The sequence below is a fragment of the Labrus bergylta genome, chromosome 10 (genome assembly GCF_963930695.1).
Source record: "Labrus bergylta chromosome 10, fLabBer1.1, whole genome shotgun sequence".
Taxonomy (NCBI): domain Eukaryota; kingdom Metazoa; phylum Chordata; class Actinopteri; order Labriformes; family Labridae; genus Labrus; species Labrus bergylta.
In genome coordinates this window covers 23,809,449-23,832,481 of record NC_089204.1, presented here as the reverse complement: position 1 = coordinate 23,832,481, position 23,033 = coordinate 23,809,449, and the positions used below count along the sequence as shown (strand labels likewise).

General features: G+C 40.4%; 1 protein-coding gene across 2 annotated transcripts in view; it reads left to right on the top strand.

Moving 5' to 3' along the window:
* Positions 1-340: 340 nt before the first annotated feature.
* The window catches only part of marchf8 (membrane-associated ring finger (C3HC4) 8), a 92,420-nt gene continuing 69,727 nt past the window's right edge, over positions 341-23,033 (top strand). The window contains exon 1 of one of the 2 annotated variants that reach the window (XM_065959854.1): positions 341-493. The gene's annotated coding sequence lies outside the window, so the exon portion shown is untranslated. The remainder of the gene's footprint in view (positions 494-23,033) is intronic. The other variant, XM_020648091.3, reaches the window with a different exon arrangement.

Genomic DNA, 23,033 nt, shown 5'->3' with positions numbered 1-23,033 from the left:
AAATATAAGCATTAATTTGGAGATGGTTTCCAGGGTCATTTTGATAAACATAATACCAATAATTGAACTTTTTCTTGAAGTTTAATTTGCTTGGATAAATAACGGTGAAACCACTAAAATTAGCAGGCCAGATAACCCAAACATGATTATGAAGACACTTGGCGATTTGGATTAAAGTATCCAGACTTTTAATTAGAAAATACTTATTATATAAGATTTATATGTAATCTATGATGATCATTTTCACAAATAGGCTACATTTCCCCCTCAACACTGCCATTGTTACTGTCTTCATCATCACCTTCTTCATTAGTTTCATCCTGCACAGCCATCAAGGTGCCCGTGTGCGCCGCCTGTCCTTTAAATTGAATACTTCTCTTTTTTTTTCCCACTCCATCTCAACGCGGAAGTCAATGACGCACCACTACACACAGCTGCTCAGCGGGGAGGAATGAAATAAACAAATCGTCGTCACTCGGTGTCGAACACAGCGGTGAGTGTCTTTTTTGTGTGTGTGTGTGTGTGTAACTTGGATTATGGAGGAACATTTGGGTTCAACGCAGCTCTGCGTCCGTCCACACTGTGAGGCTCCTCTGTCTCCGCTGCGCCTCGCTCTTCAGTAAAACCAAACCGGAGGCGGCGGACGCTCGCTCGGTCGGATGGACGGATGTCTGGACTGTGCTTGGATGTGAATGTGTGAGAATTAGCTCGTTTTTTGTTGTTGTTGTTTTTGTTTTTTAAATCACCGAGGCGGTCACCGTATAGCCTGTTGTGAATAAAGGTAGGTTATGGAGATTCAGTTTATTATAAGAGACTGCATGGTGCGCTCCTGCAGCAGAAATTCAACGCGTTTGGGTCAGCTGAAATGTCTCCTGTTTGTAATGAATTTATTGCTTGGGTTTGTCAATTCAGCATGTGTTTGTGACTCAAGGAGGAGGGGGGGGGGGGGGGGGGGAGACGTGATGTTGAATGTGTCCGAGCAAGCCTTTGTTTAGTCTCCTAAAGCTTTTGAAACGCTCAGTTTGTGGAATACAATGGGACAGCAGAAGTGAAAATTTGATCATTGCATTCCTACATACAATATGCCTTTTTGTAAATTAAACCTTTATGGCAACCTAGGATGCCTTTTAACTTGAATTAGCTTAATTAAACGGTGGACAGCGTGGTACGACTTCTGCCTCCTCTCAGTTCCCATTCTGGATCAATATTGATTTGGGTGTTAACGGCCAGATTTGCATGGTGGACTCTTCAGGCGATCTCATCGTATCCCTTCATCTCCCAGGACTCTTGCTGATGTATTGTCACATTAACTGTAGACTCCGGGTCTGAGGTGCACTGTCCGGCCGGATGTCCCTTTTTATTATGAGCCATAATAAACCCGAGTGGAGCGCCCTATGGCTGCACTGCCTCCACAAGCTACAGCTGCACCAAGTGCACCACATGAACAGTGACTCTAGTTTCAAATCCTCAGCATGATATCAGCACAATCACTCTCAGACAAGCCTATAAAAAGCTGCTTGGCCTTTGTAAATGCTTCTTTTTTTTTGTTTTGTTTTGCCCCCAGACACAACAATCAATCGGTAGTAAGAGTGGCTCTCATGTTAGACCCTGTCATCTCAGTGGCTGCAGGATCAGCTTTCCTCAGTTTGTACCACCATGTATGCTCTGCTCCTGCTATGAAACCTGCTGTATAGTCCATGCATACTATGGGGCTACTGCATTGGCAGCTTGTTGAATCCCTTAAACATCTCCCCTTACTGAAATGTGTCATTGGAAAAACGAAAAAAAAAAACATTCAACAGTGGAACTGTAAGCCCATAATGGTTTAAGAAAACATTTCAATTGAGTGTAGAGCTAAACAATTATGACTGGCTGGCTGGCTCATAAGTGTTTGGTGTCACTTGTATTTAATCCTCACGTTCAATCTGGTGCACCACTATCCAATTAGATTTTTGAGTAACAATTAATTCTCATAGACCAAGGCTTGTGTATTCTGTATGCTTTCACTTTGCGCACGCCTGCTTTGCTGTTTGAGTTTTTCAGAGGAAGGGCGATCTCTTTCCTCGTCTTCATTCAGAGGTAACAAGTCTTGGTGTCGTGTCAAAATCAGCATCTTGTAATGCGTTCCTCTGCTGTGATTCAGACTTCAGTGTGATGTTCAGCTATTGTCAGGCAAAGAACCAGCTGTGTGTGTGTGTGTGTGTGTGTGTGTGTGTGTGTGTGTGTGTGTGTGTTACATCACTGCAGCGTGTGGTTATGTCTTTGCCAGTCTGTCTTGAAATGGTGAGGTCTTGTTGCGATAAGAGGCGTTATTGTCCTGTTGGTGTATGTGATGCACGCATGCATAAACTTGCAGATAACACAATGCTTATTCTCTCTTGTGTTGTGCTGCTGTGTAACTAATCCCGCCTCGTCACATGGGATTACCGCATATAGATTGGCTTCTTCTGCACACAAACACTGTTTAAGTTTCTGGCACAGTGGAGTGTTTGAACAATGGCGACGGACCGTGGCCTTTCGTAAGCGAGTAGTCGGCGCTCTAATCTAGGTTTGAGTGGAAAAGGAGAGACTTGAAAATGGGAAAAAAAAAAAAAAAAAGCAATTGGGGACACTTTTGATCAACAGAAGCAGGAATAAAAAGGAAAAGAAGTCAGACTTCTATTCATGAGCCGCCTTCAACCTGTCAAAGATTTCCTGTCGAGTGCACAGATTTTATATTATTAGCTGAATTACAGCGGTGACATCAAATGTTCAGGGTTGGATCATAGCAGACTGTCATAAGAAGGAAACTATATCGACTGACTTTTACTCTTAGCGGTCTATTTATTCTCTTCTTGAAGAGGGGATGAAAAAACTGCTATCTCTCTTCTTAAATAGTTTTACAAAACCATTTATGCACTTGCACGAGTATTAACAGTATAAAATCCTCCCATGTGTCTACCATAGACTGTATATAAAAATGGACGTCACTCATTGGTTTCTGAAGCCATCTTCTAAAACCCATTGATGGCGGTTGCATGTTGGAAATGCTGTCTCTCACTAAATTTTGGTCAGCCTAGTTAAAGGCAAAAGGGAGTTGGGGTGGGCCTTACGCCGCCTGACAAACGGCTACAACACGCCCGCCAATCACTCAGATGAGCCGCGTCCCTAATTGTGAATAACTCTCATCCTTCATGAAATGGAAATGGATGAGTTATAATGTTGAGTTTGCAGTCTGTCCATCTTTCTTCAATCATTTATTTTCCTCTCTTTGGCCTCTTAACAGCATGCCAAACCTGTCACTTTCTACAAGTTATGAAATATGATTTGCATGTTAAGAAATAAATGACTGTTAATATATAGCCACACATAAAAAAGAAGCACTGTAAGGAAATGATTTTGTCCCCCTTCCCTTTACATATCTTACTCTTCAGCCAGTCTGCTCCTCTCCCTCTGCCTTCCTCTCCCTCACCGTCTGACTTTGTGCCCTCTGACAAAGAAGGATTTTGCTGGTATCAACGAGCATCCTGTCTTTATGAGAAATCTCATCTATTCCAGACACCAAGCTGTCCGAGCTGTCGGCGGGCTCTGAAGTCGTCTGTCGTCCTGACGGGAGCGACTGCGGGGAGAAATGAGAAAGTAAAGCCATGATTATGATTTTGAACGGGAGGAAGAAGGGCGACTGAGTCTGTCTGTTAAGCAGCAAGAACCGTGAGCAGAGGAGCATGCAGTCTTAATGGACTGAGCCATTGTGTGCCTGCAAATGAACTCATACTTTGTGTCCTGAGAGATACGTTCAGAGGGAAGTAATTGAAGGGCGGGAAGAATACAATCAAAAGTATCTGAAGGCTCCCATAGTAGCTTTCTGACAATTAACTGCCGCCATTGTTTGACACAATTGGTTGTGACGGTGAAATGTGCCTCCCACATATTTTACAATACGGAGCTGAGGAACATTTTGACAGCACCTATTGTGCTTCTCTACAGAGGTTTCAATCAAATTCTATTTCAGAACTGCCAGGAGCATTTTGACTTGTTGAAAAGTTTCAGAAAAGGACATTTTTTTTCAGTCTGGTTCATCTTTTGTATTGCACATTGCGTTTATTCGAATGTAAAGCAGCTAATCTTTGTTCTTAGAGACCCAGTCCAGCTTGTTTCAAAGGGTCTGGACTTGAAAATATTACATTTGTATTGTGGCACCTTACAGATAGACAGTACTGTAGACCAGTGGTTCTCAAACTTTTTAGACTGCGTACCACCTCCAAAAATATTTGCCTCTCCAAGTACCACCATTATGGTAGACTTTAAAATACACTGTAGGCCTATTTCTACACACATTTTACGCAGGAGGCAAATATATTCATAATATTATTTATTATTGACTGTTGGCAGCCACACTATAGGACTACTAAGGGCTAGCGCTAGAACTGACACTTAAACTCCACACAACTCTGACGTTTGCCCAAATCAAAAAAAGTGCAGAACAATATAAATGACGACTTTATACCAACAACCTGTTTGAGAATATTTAGTCTCCAGTGTTTCCCACTAATAGACGATACCTGGGCCCAAGTATATTTCTGACCTGTTCTTATTTCATTTTTCATTTATTCATAAAATTGCTGCATGCTCAAGATGGCGCGTGCCAGAGAGTGCGGGCTCCGTGCATCCAGAGCTGCTGTACTATCAGGCTACTATAATCCTTCTCGACTCCTGTGCATAGTTAAGACAGCAAAATAGAGCAGAATCACATCAGCTTCAGAGCGAGAGAGAGAGAGGGTGAGCGACTGTCCGTACACTCTTGTAAATGCATCACAACGGAAGCATCTCCTGGCTCCATTTTAAAAATGTTAATGTACAGCTGCTTGCCACCGATTGTGTGCTGAACTCCAATAAATAACAGAATATCTGTTAATGTAGGCCTCAGTACTGAACTATAACGGAATATCGAGTGGAACTTTTCAAAAGGCGAGGCGTACCCCTGTTGTTGTTTATGTCTGTGCCTGCGCGCAATTGAGCAGATTAAAGTTGTTTGTTGCAAAAACTAGATTAATTTAGAGGGAAAAACACATTTGGTATAAATACAACTCAATAGATACAAGCCAGATAAGATAGGAGTAGGCTACGACAAAAATAATTGACGTTTTATGCTGAACGTTTCTTTTTTTTATATTGTGGAGATTTCTTTGCGTACCACCACAGGGAGCCCACATACCACCGGTTTGAGAACCATTGCTGTAGGTGATATTTACTGTGAGCATATTCAATAATCAGTCTGCAGCTTGTGATTATTTCATCATTCATAAATCTGTGTGTTGTGCTCTAGAGTTTAAAAGGTCAGATAGAACTGAGAGAAAATACCTAAACTGACCTATTCAAACGTCTTGTTTTGTCCTTCCTACAATCCAAAGATATTTAATTAACCAAAATAGAGACACCGCAGAAAATAGAGCCATGCCAAGTAACGACCTAATGACATTTTTTTTTTTTTTTTTAAAGCAAGAATGGATTTTCAAATTGAAAATCAAATTATGTTTAGAAACCTCAATAAAAAAGTAGCTCTCTGAGTAGCTCTCTGACACACAAGCTTCATTTTTTTGCTCACTTACATCAAGTTTATGATGTTTAATGTAAGCACTCGTGAAACGTGCCTCTCCCAAGCAACAGCGTGTTTATTCACTCCTGATCGTGTCGTGGTAGAGAATATAGTCGCAACAATTTATCGGGTTGGTGCAGGCTGTTCATGAATGAGGACGGCGGTGGTTGTAGGGATGACGCAGTCTGAAGGTAGTGGATGGGCGTCGGGGATGGCGGGTGTTATAGTTGTGCCAGATCACCTCGCTGAAGGTTGGGGGAGCTCTGTCTTCTCGAGAGCCTGGCTTCTGCTGCTGGGACAAGGCCTCCTGGGCTCCTAAAAAAGTTAATTTTGGCTCCTGGCTACAAGACAGCCGAATAGTGTCAAAGACTTTACCTTTTAGTGGCATTTTATATTTTTTAGTAAATCAGATATTGTGATGTATCACTATGGTTGCCCTGCTGCAATATATCAGTTATTGCAAAATTGCTGTATTGTGATTTTATCCTTATTTCTTATTGTATCTTATCATATCCTATTGTGAGGCAGATGCTGCTTTGACTCTACCTACTTTTCTTTGTGAGCTATTTACCTCTGTGTCCTCTCTGTTGAATTCTACAAATAGAGAAAATAAATGGATCCAAACAACAAAAAAAATTACTGTTCCTATGTTTTAGTCCTTTTCCAGGAGCAAGTGCGATGTTAAGAAAGTCATCATGAAAGCAGTCATTACCCCGCTTTATAGCCTTCCAGCTTAGCAAGTTGTACTTTTCTAATTGGACTAATTAAAAGTATATCAAGAATATCACCACCATATGACAGCTGAAACCAAATGAAAGTTTTCCAGCGCTCTGTAGACTAGTATGCAGTTGTCCTGCTCTGCTTCTGCTATCTGATCCTTGACTGTAATCGCATGAATGCGTCCTCTGCTTGTCTTGTCTTGTCTTATCAGCGTGGCTCGGCTGTAATATAATAACATCAGAAAGGTATCATATGGTGTCGTTTCCCTTCCACTCCTGGGCACTAACTCAATCCTGACCTGGTCTGCTACTGTGTCCCAGGTCTTCGTCTGGAGGGAATAGAGTATTGATCCGGTGTAATGACTTCCTCCTGCGGATGATATCATACATCCTCGTGAATTAAACTTCCTTGGATTAATGCTAACAGCAGAAATACACAAGTTATTGAACAACAGAACAGTATTGATATATCTGCAGATCTTCCAAGACTTGCAGTTTGTCTCCTTCATGTATGTGTGTTGCATGGGTGCAGTGAAATCATAATGCATGGCATGATGTGGGTAGGAGGGGTGGGGGGGTGGGGGGGGGTTGTTCTGGACAGCTGCTATACATCAGCCGGGCAGAGGTGCTGGCTCAGCTGAATGCACTGTGAGATGGCACTGCAGCAGGTAGCGGGCTTTGGTTGATGATGTCATTAGGGATTTCACAGACTCCCAAGGTTTTTTTTCTGCTCATAGCAACACATCAGGAAGACGAGTGTAACTCAATGCTGCGTGTTACTGTAGCCAGATAAAACACATTTTTCTGCATGGACAGCGACTTAATCTGGGATAAAGACCTGATCTTTTGGGTATTTTTTTCAGCATTAACATCTTCAGAATGATAAATCACTGCTCTGCTCTGAACTGCAGCTGCAGCACATTTTAAAGTATAGCTAGATTTAACTTGGAATAAAAAACAACACTTAAATTATGATTATAATGTTTTTAGAAAGACATAAGGCTATCATAAGCTCCCTGAACAAATTCATGTCTTTCTGTCATGGATTTTCAACCTTTCAGACACCAATCCTCTAAAAAGCTATTATTCATTTGGTAATGGTGAATGGACTTGAGGTAGACCTTTTTTTAGTCTTCTGACTAGTCTACCTGCTCAAGCTTTCCGGTTTTACAGTGAGTGACACGCCCCTTGCACACTGTTGATTGTTTTCCATTGATATTTATGGTCTTGGTCTGCCTAGGTCTTGGTCTTGTCTCGGGTTCGCTCCCTAAATGTCTTGGTCTTGTCTTGGCCTTTGAGGACTCTGGTCTCGGGTATATGTCTTGGTCTTGGTTACTGTGGTCTTGACTACAATACTAATTTGAGCTGCAACACATTTTTTCCTCATACCAACATTCTACCTCTGTGTGAAACAAAGGGACAAGTGATAAAAACAAAATAGAAATGTTTGAATTGCAAGTCTGCCGGTTAGTAATAAGAGAATGCTTAGCAACAGTAACCAAGGTGGATGGAGCTCAGGTCAAGTTATGGAAACTGTGAAGGTCATAGGGTTTAATTCAAATAATTTCATTTCCCATCAGACAGAATGATGAGAAAATGTGGAAATTAGGATGCAAATTGTTTTGAACTCCACATTAAGAACAGAGACTGTGTGTATTTGATTCTCATTTATGTCTTTGTTGAGCTCTATCGACAGACTCTCAGTCCGCAATTTGATTTTCTATGAAAAGACACATTTATTCACACTGGCAGGACATCACACCATATTGGACGTGTTTTTTTTTCAAACTGTGTGGCTGTTTTTAAACCAATCAAGAGAACTGAGAAAAGCATGAAGGCTTTTATTACAAAGAAAGAAAATCAGTTAAAATCCCTCAGGCAGCGCTTGTGGAGTGTTACTCACTACTGTAATGTTTATCTGAACTTTGATTCACATGAAAAACGTTACGCAGACTCTAGTTCAGTTTCGAGTCCTTTAAACCCATGCACATTACACCTGAATGGTACACTAGCAGGGGTATTGCAAGAGAGGTGGCCAGGGTGGGCATGGGCCCCACTGATTGGCTTAAGTGGGACTTATGTTGAATTTTTGTTGTTGTTATCTTCACAATTTTTAAAATACTTTCAATCATGACTTTGGACATACATATTTTGTATATGTTGCCATTATCTTGTGTTACTTAAAAGTCAATGTGATTAGTGCAGACAGAATGGCTAAATAAATGCTCTTCATGTTTGTGCTCACAAATTTCAGGCCACCCCTGCCAAAGTAATCTGGGCCACCCCAGTCCAAAAGTCTGACACGCCCCTGACAACTAGAAAGTTTTTTTTTTTTATCGATTGATTTACATTTCATTCTCATCACTTGTTTGATTGTTTGAGTAATCTTGTATGATAGGTAATCAATCACTGTAAAGATTCTTCCCTATTTTTTTCCAAAGCTCCACATTTTCTTACACAGAAAATAGTTTGTTTTTGAGGCTTTCATGTGGCAAAGAGAGCCTGACAGGGACTATAATAATCATTTAAATAGTATTGATAGTTGTGCAACACTAAGGTTTATTCTCTCAACGGCATATTCATTCATATTGGTTAATGTGATTCATTATCTATCCCAAGGTAGCATTGTATAATCCAAAAACAGTTATGCAAACATGACCTTTCCATGCGAATGCATTTCTTTGTTTATTGGTAACTCTCATTTTCGCTGGTGTGTTATGCAGTAGAAATTCGACCCTTAGGCATTTCATTTAAGTTTCTATATTTGCTTTTTAGCAGCAGTGTTTTGTCTGTGCTGCAAACTGGAGGGGGAAAAATGGTTAATTAGCCTGAACAGCAGCAGCAACTGTGGCAGACAAAGAAAAGAGCAACACAACATCTGTCATGCACTCTTAAGGATGTGCCATGCAACTCGTGGAACATAATCAACCCAGAATGTGTCATTTACTTTAGTCTATAAACAGCACAGATTAAATCCACTGCTTTATTGTGGATTTCTCTACAAGAAAATGTTTTCATTTTGTCATTCAACGATGAGTTTATGAAACTTGTTTTTACAACTTATGATATTTAGGTACCTCATATTGTTCCACACTTTTGCTCGTGGTGTTTGCCTTGTCAGAGGAGGTTTACTGCTTGCAATTTTAACTGAAGAGTATTCATGATTTAAATCTCATCAAATAGTAAACCCTTGTCAGAAAATGTCCCCCGTTACAGCAGCCAAAATAATCCCAGCTCTAAATAAATGTCTACTGTGCCTCCACTGTGGGCCTTTGATCATTTAAATCCATCCAGAGTGTGTAGCAGTTTCTTAATAGGCTTTAAATAATTAATTCATCCTGTTATTGCTTAGACAAATTGGTTTTGTGCCTAATGAGATGAAGTAAGTTTAAAGCAATAAATGAGTTTGTATTGCAAATATTTATTTGATTTCCTGAGTGGAAGTGGCAGTGTTTGTGCAGCTGTTGTCACCGGCCGCGATCACTTGGACAGCTGTGATAACACTGACACTGTTAAGGTGAACAGCGGCGAAGATGTCTGAGATGGATACGTCTTGACGGCTTTAATGTGTGCTGTCCAGCGAGGGATTAAGATAGCAGTTGTGTCAGGTGTCGCATTACGAGGCTGACATGACACTGTGCTGTTACATGTGACAATTGAAGGAGTTGAAACGGGAAAATGTGTTGATTACAGTTGCGTAACCAGATGTCTTTTTTATCCTCTCTGCTTGAAGATATTCTGAGCTCAACACTTCTTTGTGTTTACATGAGTCAGTGAAGCTTGTGTAACTCGTGCATGCTGATAAACACAGCTGTAGTTAAGTTGTGTCAAGGCGTACAGAATAAAGGTGAGTAACCTTGGAGCTAGGAAGGACTCATCTAACCCATTATAAAAGATGAGGGGTGTGTATGTGGAGGATGCTGGGTCACTTATGTCAAACCAAACTGACATCTGTGTTTCGTTACCTACTGTTTGGGTATATTGCAATGAGGATAAAAGCAAATACGAAGAGGCTTGCTGCTTGACACATCACACAGGCATGCCTGCTGTTGCCACGGTGCCTTTAAATACTGTCAGCGCATTTCCAATCAGGAGAGAAAAAGCCCTGAAGTCAGGGAATCTCTGCTCGTGGCACTGCTCTCACTGTACAAGTGTGTGCAGTCCTGTGAACAGTTCTACAATTATACAGTTCACTTAGCAGACACTTTTATCCAAAGCGACGTACACAAGCAAGGATCTAGAAAAAAAGGGAACAATGTCAGTAAGAGCAAACGATCAGCTTTGAGTCCGATTGGACACACAGGTGCTGACAGGAAGTGACCAGAGGCAAAGCACAACATCGACGGCAGTTCTTGAGAGCTCTAATCAGTATAGAAACCATCTTAAAATCGTCGTTATCAACAAACCATCATTACCATCATCATCATCATCAATGATATTGAATCCATCGTCATCATCATTAAGGTCGAAGGTGTTCATGAAAGAGCTGGGTCTTTAGCTTTTTCTTAAAGGTGCAAAGTATCAAACATGCCAGAAATTCAAAGTGGCTTACCCCTTATTATGAATAATTCAGGCTTAATATCATTGACAGAAATTGACAGAAAATGGGCTGAGTATTTTTCATTTGCTTTGAGTTTCCCACAACAAAAATCCACTCCTGTGTGGAACTTCAGGTTTGTGTCAGACAGTTTGACAGTTGGCTAAAAAGACATCACAGAGCTGTAACATTGAGTGGTTTACATCATTGTTTCGTCTTATGATCTGTTTAAAAAAAACAATTTACTGGTTTGTTTGTCTAGAAAAAAAAACAAATGTGATTTATTTAGATTTTAAAGGTCATGAGACGGCTATAACAATGCTTTTTGTTTGTATTCTTAACAAACAAACGGATGGATGCATTTCAACATCAAGCGTTCCATGAAAAGGTCAAACCGATGTCGATGAACAACTGGCCCTTTTTTAAAGTGTTTTTCAACCCCAGAAACGCCATCATCCACTTAGACAAGCTGCTGCAGACGAGAAAGACTGTAGACATAGAAATGTCGATATCTTTAGATAAGTAAGCAGAAGGTCAGTCATGTTTTGATACTTGGGTTTTATTTGATTAAAACAAGACATCTAGTTGTCACCTCTAGCTCTATGAAATGTTGGTGTCAATTTTCACTTTTCAATCCATTTTCTCATGTTTTATTGTTAAGGGCTGCCTGATTATGGCAAAAATCATTTTTTGATTGATATCGAGATCAGATTATGAAACACGGTTACTCATTGATTTTACAACATGCATTTATTAAACATAAACACTCTGAACACTCTGAAGACAAGCTAATTAAGTGAAAAAACTATAAATACATACTAACAGATAAAACATTTATAATAATAAATAAATAAATACAAATTAATTAACTATGTTTTGAGGTAGTGGTGATGTACTCTTCTGGCCAAAATATAACTACAAACACTTAGAAACATTTACCACACATGACAACACCATGGACCAAAGTGCAACACGGCATGCAGCACAGTAATGGTTTAATCTCCGTCATCATGTCTTCATGATCGCGGGAAGCCAAAATTGTACTTTAAATTGGAAGTCAATTTATTGCTTAGCACTCATATTTGTTTAGAGAATAACGGACAGTTGATTGTCCTGTGCCTTCTGTGTAAAACATCTTGTTTAGGTAAACTCTCCAAACAGATCCACACGGGACCAGGTATGTTTAGCCCCCTGCTGGTATTTTCACACTCTGAAATGAACAACATTAGTCCTGCAGTGTCACACTTTACCTGCTGGTGCATCTCTCAGCGCTGAACGTACCTCATTAAAACCAACAGCAGGTGATTTAAACAGCTTTCCCCAACTGCCTGATCAATACTAGCCATATTGACTTGAAACATATGAATGATGGATCAACAGAAACGGGCTAAAAACATGTCCGAAACAGAAGTTAAAAGGAGTTTAGCTTCAGCAAAGAATCAAGGCCACAGAAAGGTTACAGGTGTTTTTTCTAACATCTACAGCCAGCGTTCAACATCCAGGGGGGGGTGCAGCTGCTATCATAACTTATTACGGGTGTCAGCTTTGGCTTTAATCTCCCCAAAAGTGCGCACAAGTAAGTGTGCACAGGTTTGTTTGGTTTGCTGGCAGTGCTCTGCCTCATGATCTCATAAATATCCTCTAACGGCTATTTGGGATTAGGTATGACTTAGATTTGGACATGTGCAGACTAGGAAAACTTTTGATTAGGAGGTCTGGTAAAGTTTGGAGCTATGGCTTCCAGTTCCAGCTTTCCCTGATTCTTTACAGGGTGAACTGTAGCACAGAGATGTGTGTGTGTTTTGTGGAGCCTGCCTTCAATCTGAGTGACTGCCCTGTCTAACAATTTCAGTTCCTTTCTTCACACTGTAATTTGATGTGTGTGCACTTTCCTTTCCACGTATTTTATTTTGCTCTTTCAGGGAAATCAGTACTCATACATTCTTATTTTTTTCCTCTTATCTTCCTCTCTCAAAGTGCACTGAGCATCAACCTGTCAAAATTCTTCAAGTCATGCATGCATCGATACGATGTTATTTTTGACACTTACTGCAATCAAGATTTCTCGCCCTGTCATTGCTGCTTGGGCGGTTGTCAGACAGAAAATTAATTCCCAAAAGTTTTTTTGTTTTTTTTTCTCAGAAAGTATGTAGAGTATACTTTCTCTTTTGAACTACAGCTGCTTTGGCTGCACCCTGTCTTCACTACCGCAGTCTTCTGTCTGTAAAAAGGTTGACAGACTGTTGCTTTTTGTCTGTGAACTTGAATTGAATCTGAATATGACTATCAAATCTGTTTCAGCTTGCACAATTTGTATCAACTCAAACATCCTTATAAACTGAAATGGAGTGCACTTATGTTGCGTTGTTCTCGTTTCCCGACCACTGGCTGCCATTTACACTCAATCAGCATTCACCATGTCATTGCGGCAGTATCTCAGTGTTGAGGGACTTGAACCAGAGGGTCAGCAGTTCAAGTTGCGTTATGGACCAAAAGAGTGTGGAAGTTGGTCTGGTTGCTGCAGAGGCTGAAGGTCACTTCTCGAGTACCACAGAGGGGTCCTTAGGCAAGGCACCGAAAACCCCAACAACCCTGGCATGTAGCAGCCCCACTCTGACAATCTCTCCATTAATGCATGTCCACAGGTTCTGTTTGTCCATGTGTGTATTTTGGGCCTGTGTGTGAGTAGTATGTCTCTCAATAACAGAATGTAAACCAGAATTTCCTCTCTGGGATTGAAGTATATAAAATGAAATAAACAAGTAACCAATCAGGCCATGCAGGTCATGCCGTGGGGAGTAAATTTGTCTCCAGTGTCATGCCAAGGGAAACTGGGGCATGTAGACCGGAGGAGCTGGGGATGCTATTCTTCTGTTTAGAGGACAACCGACTCTACCCCTGGACCCCATCTGCCTCTAATGATATATTTTCACCTTCAACATGTCCTGGTAAAACTAAAACTCCCTCACCAACAAACACTAAACAAAACTCTCCGGCATAGTTAATTAGGCCAGCAAAAATAATCGTCTCGCCCCAACCTCGTCTCTGTGAACTGCACAGTCGCTCTGTGATCAGGAAAGCCACTCTGATCACAGAGAGCACCTCTCCACCCCCTCTACCACTCCCTCCAGTTACTGCCATCAGGCAGACAAAAACAAGGTCCCTCTGGCCCAGAAAAAAAAACATCATAAAAAATCCTTCATTCCTTCTGCAACAATCAACCAAACAATAGAAAATCCTCACATTTTACACACTGGACCTAAAACCAAGAACATTCAGGCTTGAGTTTTGGGGCTCTGAAGGGGCCATGTGACAGGGTATAGGTAGTAAAGACATTGTCACTACCTGGTTGGCTCTCATAAAAGGAGCCTCGGTCTGTTGAAGGTGGCAATGCTGTTTTGGTTGCGAGGGCAAATATTGGCCATATGGTAGACTATGCAATTTAACAGTAGGGCATAGGTGTATAATTGGGATGAAGGATGTCTTCAGTGAACGCTTATTCTTTCATTAAGGGCACAAGTACATTGTGTTTATTTAAAATACTTGTCTACCTGCCTTGTCCTCTTGCATTAGATAAGAAGATAAGATAAGCCAAACTAGCATTAATACTGTTTGGAGGGTTAACTAGCCTGCTCAATCTGAAAGGAAAATCGTAGCAGCACCGCTAAAGAGCTGTGCTAAAAAAACAAATTGACATGGCAAAATATCGTCATGTGCTCCTTGCGAATACTTATATCGATACAGATGTTACAGAATCGATACTGCTGCAAAGCTGTGATGAAAGTTTTGAATGACAACTGACCCATGGTGAAGTTCACAATAACACCATAGCCATAGCTCTGGGATTCAAATATTTTAATGTATTTGTCGGATCTCTGAGGGCCTGAATTGAAGTTTATTTTAAATTGTAGGATCCTCTGATGTTATTCTCAATAATAAAGAACAGCTGTTGTAGTGAATTCTTTGTAGGACATTATCCAAAATCAATGTATATCAGCATGTGTATCATATTGTGGCCTCTGTATCGTGATACGTATTGTATCGGGGGTGGTGGGAAATACCCGGCACTATAAATTTTTATTTTTTTATTTTTGATTGCTTAATCCATATGAAAGAGTAGAAGTGACAAGTTCCTTTTGTATTGGAAGTTGTATAATATGTAAGCTCTGTCTTTCTAGAAGTCGGTTGAAACGATTCCTGTAAGAGACGATCAAAAAGTCCAACATAGAGTAGAGGTACTTTTGATGGTTAAAGTAATTTTACTGGAGTTCAAATAATAAAAAGGGCCCCTTTGGAAATGGATGTTGAGGGGAAAGGTAAAGGCAACTCGCTGATTCCTTCAAGCGTCTGGCATCAGAATCTCTGCATGTCATCGTTCTGAGCCGGGGAATTGTGTCAAAGTATTTAACTGAACTTGAATGGCCCACTTCTGTGTTTCCACAGCAGAGTCACTGTTGCAATTTTGGTAGCTGTACTGAAACTGAAACATTTACTGTAAGTGAAGATCCTTCCTTTTTAAATTTCCTGTAAATCTCGGTTTTCTTAAATACCGAGATTTACAGAAAAGGAAGAGGAGGTTTCACATGCTGTTGATTTGTCAATGTAGTGTATGCACACTTTCATCTGCATTTTTCTCTCCATCTCTTTTGAGGAGAAAAAGTGTTTAATAAAAAGTGAAGGTCACTTTGCAAAATGTATCCTGAAGAATGAATACGATGTGTGTAACAAGCGTCAGCTCTCTTGTTTTCCCAAGGGATGCCTGCTAACCCCGGATTTCTCTTCCCCGAACACACAAACACAACCACACTAGGACTCATTAACATACAGTTTAAGGGAACTTAAATGTCACATATTCCTTTGATTAATACTGCATATAGGGTAGAAAGGCAGAGACAATTAGGAGGCAGAGAAGACGAATAAGAATACGAATCTGTAGTAACAGTGGTGCTGAAAACATGCAGCTACATTTTGAAATGACAATGAGCTAAAAAAAAGAGAGAGAAATTATGATAATTTATTCCTGTATGTCATGAAAAAGGTGTTCAAGTAATCACTAGTCTGCAGCTCAGTGTAGCTGCGTCGTGTTTGTGAAATGTATGCAATGTCAGTGACTTTTAAATAATTTTTCTTTTTGTGGATGGAGATATTTGTTTAACATGTTTTCAGAGATATGACTAGCTCATACTACAAATGTGATATGTAAACTGTTGGTGTGTTTACTGTCTCTGTGGTGTGTGTGCATAATAGTTCAACTTTAACCGTTTAGACAACTAAATGGTTAAAGTTGAACTATTATGCTGTTCCCCGTCTTAAAACTCACCTGTGGTGTTACAATGCTGGATGTCCATACTAAACATGGGCAATGTTTCAGATCACGCATGTCGGACTTCTCCCAGGATAAATCTGCAGAAACGGCTTGTTTCGCAAATCATGTGATAGTTGCCCTATGTGAAACCAAGAATTTCACAAGACTGCTTGAAGTTGCTCTCCTTTCTCTAAAACCAGGATGTAAACGAGGGCGGTGAACAGATCTCGTAGGAACTGCCTGGTTTGGCAGAATGTTGATTTAGAAAATAGAGCTAGAATGTATGATAAATGGACTTGAGCTTACATAGGCCTTTATAGTCTTTTGACTACTCAAAGCGCCTTTACACCGCATATCACACCTACCCATTCACACAGTCGCCCCAATGTATGCAGCCTGTGTCAGAATAAACTGGCAGGAAGGCCAGTTGGCTATTTGTGCAAACATCCGCAGAAAAGTTTGAATACATTGTACTCAATTTGGACTTCTTTTTTTTTTTATTGGTGTGTTTTCTTATCTTTAGTCTGGTCAGTTAAACAGTATTTGTATTTCCGTTTAACCTGCTAGGAAATTTGTCAGCTGAGATAATCCCCAGGTGTGTGTGTTTTGTTTGTACGTGTGTGTGTGAGAGTTTTGGCCAGGCTTTACGTCCAGTCAGTGCTGCCAACAGACTTATAGATCGTGTGCCATGATGAAATGAATGCCCTCCTTTATCTCTCTGATTTGCACCTTCCAGCAGTCGTTCAGGTATATGTGCACCTCCTCTTGAAGGATTTATTTAGTGGCACATCCTCTGAGGGAACAGCAATCAAAGACAGGAATGACATTTTTAAGCATTGTGCTGTACCTGCCAAACAAAACTCTGAATACATTTCTGTGGAAGTGAGTTTCATAAGAACTCTCTTGAATAAGAAACAGTGCAAGTGCAAAGTCACTTCTTTATCTTTCATCACAGTTTATGAATGAGTCTCGCAACATAAAGGGACGGATAAAAAAGCTGAAAACTATTCACTTTGCAAACCCAAATTCCAAAAGAGTTGGACATAGTGTAAAATAGAATGTGATGATTTTCCAAACAGTGAAACACCATGATTTATTGGATATGTGCTGTTTCCAACTTTTTTAAGGGGTTTGATTAAAAAAAAGCTACATAATATATAGAATCTAACTCTGTTGGGATCCAACATGCAGTTATAATTTCTCCTAAGCATAACAGTATTAAGACCCTTTATATCCCCAACTTCTACTCTGTGTCATAATTTGCCAATCCGTTGGGGAGACACCCTTTTAAAAATATAGACTGAAGCTGTAGTACAGTGATGTGAGGATTGATTGATACACGGCCGAGTTTTTCCGCCTGGTTGCTCATCAGAAGCGGAGAGCGGGCTCTCGGCCATATCTCAGGTCTGATCTGACAGCAGGGACACACAGGAGCCTCTCTGCAAACTGAATAACAGCAGAGCTCAGCTGAGCAGAACACGGAGGAGACAGGACGCTGATATACCTGCTGCAGGAGCTGCAGAGAACAGCTCAACTGTGCTTCTTTAAAGCATTAGGAGGAATCAGATTTAAGTTGTAAAAGCTGTGTGACTGATGTTGCACATTATTTGATCTGGCTAGCATATGCATTTGTTTTGGAAGTGAGTGGCACAGGAAAGAAACTATATTTAAAAATATTTTAACACAGCTGTTTTTAGGATAAGTTGCAATGAAGTTTTGTATTTGTGGCTTATGATTAATAACTGTAATCATTTGACAGTAAAACTCAGTCCGAGCTGCTAGCTGTGGGGCTGGTTGACCTTTTTTCCAAGACGTCTGGCTTCTCTTGAAATGTCCTTCTCGTAAAAGGATTTGCCATAAACAAAAGTGCTCAAAGTCTAAACGTCACCAAACTCACAATCAGTTCAACTTCTCTTCCAACGATGGAGCACTTCTCATGTCTCTCGTGCATCTAGTGTCACAGACATTAGCCTGGCTCACTCGGCGAGGCAAGGTGGCTCTGTCATGTCAAAGAATACCCCCAGTATGTCAAACTCCAAATCTGATATGTCAAAGTATATGAAAACCAACAATATTGTCTTAACTTAAATTGCAAAGGAATTCACTTGAAATTCTGAAGGCCTCAGGGTAGATTGTTTTGACCTGGAGACATCCCCGGGCCGAAATCTGATTGGATACTGGCTGCACTGTAAGCAGGGCAACTAAGATAAACTAATGAACAATTCTGAGGCTGACCCTGAGAGCCAACCACTGCCTGACACATACAGTACAATTTTGTTCTTTATGTTCATGTCAGCGACATTGAATAACCAGATTTGTCAGATGTTTTTTGTGTATTGAGGACCGATGTACAGCCTTGCCAGCTGAAGATCATAAAGCGTAACTATTGAAGATGTGGGCTGTCAGAAACAAGTCACTGCACTTGTATGGCTGGGTTTGTATTATTAACTCTCCTTATTTTAATTATTATATTTTAGAATAATATAAATCAATACAAGTACTGTTGCTCTACTATCTGCTATCTAGGCCTGAATAATTATGTCATGCTCTTGTATTCCTAATACATTATGCTCTCTATGAATTGCATACATATATGTGAATATTATCTCCAGCTCTTGTTTACATGTACTTGCGCTCTAATTTGGGTCATTCATAGCTAGTTGGGGTTGTGCTGCTGCAACCATAAAGGTCTGCATTTTGATTCAAAGGCGTCTTCAACGGCGGTATTCTAAAGAAATGGAGGTCATTTTTATTTGCGTTCCTTTTCTGACATCCTACGGCGCAACAAGACTTTTTTCTCTTATACCAGGGACCTGGCTTTCTTTCGCAGTGCTTCTCTTGACTTGCTTCTAATGTTAAGTTAAGATGTGCTCTACAATTTAAACGAGGACAAATTGTAATATCAAATACACAAATAGACAAATAAGATAAATACGACAAAGACATTAAAGCAAATAAACTGATGACAATGACCACAATGTCAGGCTGAATGAATTAACTGAGGAAAAAAGGGCAATTGAGTCTGTGAAGAAAATAACGACGAGGGTCATTCAAAATGACTTTGATGTTAATTTTTTTTTTTTCTAATTACGTTTTGAGTCATTAATTCAGATAAAAGAACCTGTGTTAAAAAAACAAACACAGTGATGATATCACCACAATTAGTCTGGTCAGACACAAGTCATTTTAGTTATTGTCTTCTCACGTCCGGGTGTGTGTGTGTGTGTGTGTGTGTGTTTCTTGTTACCAGTCTGAAGTGCATCATTTCTCTGAAGCTATCTTCCCCTTAACAGCTTAAACTGACCCCTGGAGCTGTTTCCACGGCAACCGGGCAGCATCATAATTGAACCGCAGGAGGTCTGTGATTGGTTTTACGGCAGGAGGAATTGTAGCTATGAATATTATGGCAGTGAACTCTTTGACTGGCAGGCAGACACGCACAAGTAAACAAAAAAAAAAAACAGTTAATGTCCTGTAACATCTCCTCTGGCCTGCTTGATTGACGGATCGAGTTTTTAGCTTTATTAATCCTAAAAATATTCACACTACAGAACTGATCTGAGCACATGTATACGGTGAAGTGAAATCCTGACTGTCCATCTCTTGCCCCATTAGTGCAACCCCTCAGCTCAACAAGGACATCATGCTTGAGATACAATGCCAATTAAGAGTGGAGTGGCGGATTTTACTGCAGTTGTTACTCGTTGAGTGCACAGTAACGAGCTCGCTGGTGCTGCGGCGGTCTCTGTTGTGGCTGCAGTGATGGATGTTGTTGGTTGTTTCATTGGACTGCAGGAAGAAAACATCGGAGTGAACCCACAGTGCTGCAGAAGTAGTGCACAAATATGATCATGATTTATTTTTTTTCATGCCTTCTATTTACTTGACAACCCAGTTTAAGAAATGACACATGAAAGGCCACTTTGTAATTAATACAAACATTAGTGACTACAATGTGGTGTGCAGTGGTTTTAATGACGCAACCATGTGGTGGCTAACTCCGCCACTTATTTTCTGCTTCGCATTAGCTTGACAAACGCGTACAAAGCATGACTCTGCTTGCATCAAACTGACCTGTTTTCTTCTGCCGTATCTCACAAGGTCACTTTATGGCTCATGATACAGATAGAATTATTTAAAGGGGTAAGATTACTTTACAGCTCATGCATGCAAGTCACTGAACCCTCTTGACTTTTAACGTGATCAAGGCTGATGTCTCGGGGAAGAAAAGAAACGAGGCGTGCACACAGAACAGAGTTCACTGCCAACACATGCAGCTACAGCAGCATCATAAGAGGCTTTTCAAAATTCAGCTCTAGGTTTGGTTAAATAAACACAATTATTAATTTTTTGCACACCTGACCTCTACATACAGTAAAGGGCACACTGCCTCCAGCTGTCTAAATTCAGTGCTGAATCGTCAAATCAAAATGATATATTTAGTCCCCCCCCCCCCCCCCCCCCTTCTGCTGTGTAATCTATTTTCTGTTTCAGAACAAACAAACACACTGTGGGTTTTTACTGGCATGTGAATCAGCAGTTGGTGTCAGTCTTGAGTAAGCTCTCCCTCTGCACATTTTTTTCCCCAAACTGTTGTATTGAGTTAACTTGGCTACTGTAGCTAATTAGTTTCACTATCTTTGGAGACAAATAGAGACGAGTAATAGAAAAGCCGCATTGAGCCTTCAGAACTATTTCAGCGACAAACATTGATTTAATTAGGGCTGCACAGTTCATCCAAATATCAAAATTGCAATAAGTACAAAATCCCAATCGCACAAGATGCATTTTTTTCTTGATAAGGGTACTATTTGTGTCAATAAAAGCACACAAAACGCTCAGTTTAGACTCCATTAAATGTCACATTATGATTTTTTTTTTTTTTTTTTTTTTGCAGTGATTTATTAATGAAACCTTTTATTTAACCAGGAAAAGCTCTCTTTCAGAAGTATAGCCATGCAGTAGCACAGTTAGCATACCACGAGCAGCCATGCAACATGCATGTCTAAAATAAAACACGAATTACAAGTGAAACCAGCCAGTGGCAGTCAAGGTCGACCTCAATCATAAGTACTACTGACAGAACACAGGCTTACAGGTGTGCCTGCCTGCAAGTCATTCAAGCTTCCAGTAAATGCCTGCAATAGGCAAGGCAAGTTTATTCCTATAGCACATTTCAGCAACAAGGGAAATTAAAGAGATTCACACAAGACATTAAAAAGCATCATGACAAAGGGAAAACAGAAACATTAAAATCAACAAAAGACCAGTTCCTTAAGTTTCAGGTCTCGTTCCAATCCATTCCAAGTAAATGGAGCAGAAGATGTAAACACCATTTCCCCCCTTCAGCCTTGAGCAGACAACCGGAAACTTTCCTGTGATTGAAGATTGAAGTTCCTACCACTTTGTATGATGTAGGTTTGATGGGAAGCAGACCTAAAAAGACTTTTAAATTAGAATACGCCCGTGTTTAAGACCACATGGGGACAAGGCAGACCATCCAACACGTGCATACAGCAACCATAAAATGATAACTTTTTAAAGATATCTTCTAGGACTTGTTTTTATTGTTATGACTCAGTCTTAAAGTCTTTGAAGATAAACAGCAGGAGTAGAAAAATGTTCATCCTGGGTGTGTGTGCAGTGCCTCATGTTTCAGTAGAGCAGTCAGTGTGCTTTGTGTTTAATAATTTCTGTTTCAGCCCTACACTGCAACTCTAACTCTTTATGAATTGTTTGTTTTGCATGAGGAGTGTTTCAAAGGCTGTAAACTGTTGCTGTCTGTTTTGAGAGCTGATATCAGCATCGTCACTTTAAATCTCCTTAAACATTTATCAGACAGTGCAGTGGGCAGCTGAAGTGGCAAATCTAACTCTCCTGGTCTGTTTCTGAAGCTTCACCTCAGTTAACCCCAGGTGTAAACCTCTGTGTTGAAAAAATGAAGTAAAAGCAGCAGTGCAAAAAAATAAACTGCAGTTCCTCGAGTGTCCACTTGAGGCTGACTGTAAAAGCCAAGTAGTCCTGTTAAGAGTCCAACGCCCAATTTAAAGTAGAAATATAACATTTTAACCCCCTGGTTCGTGAGTTTGATCTCTATAGCTCATATGTTATTTAGAACAACTTAACAGTAGCAACACATCACTTTTATTATATTAAGGATAAGAGCTGTGCATGAAAAGACATAATAAGGGGTGTGGCCGATTTGGCACTGTTAGCCTGGAGGCTCGGCTCGTAAGCAAAATCCTGTTACTGCCTTTAAACTGTAATCTGTGTTTTTAAATTTTTTTAAATTTTAAATATGCTCACCGGATGATGAGCTATATGGGTGTTTTCCAGTAGCTAATGTACTGTATATTCATCCCACCTCAGCTACACCTCTGCCTGCTTCCTAATTAGCTGGATGTCGGTTAATAGAGTCAGTATTTCCAATATGGCGCCTGCCATCATTAGGCTTCGTAAATCCTCTTCAGAAACCAATCTGCGAGGTCACTGAGACTAGACCCATGTTCTTTACAGTCTATGGTAAACAGATGTCAGGGTCTGTGACCTCCAACATCAGCTCCCCCCCTACAGCCTTCAGTGCTGGTCTGTGATTACTGACGTTCCTCTGACTTCCCATCTGTCTGTTTGCTTTTTTTGGTTTTCTTAATCCTGTCATTTTCAAACTGCTGAGGGTAGGCTTGGCAAGAAATGTGCCTGTGTGCAAATACACACATAAACACGCTCGTTCCAGTGGTTAGAAGGAGCTAAAGCTTAATAGCTGTCAGTGACAGTACAGATGGCTGCATTAACTGTCGTTAAAACGACCCATATGTAAACCCTCTTGTGTAACTCTGCAGGACAGCCTCACACTGCCGCTGCTTTCCTCGCCCTGTCTGTTTGAATCCGTCTCGAAAA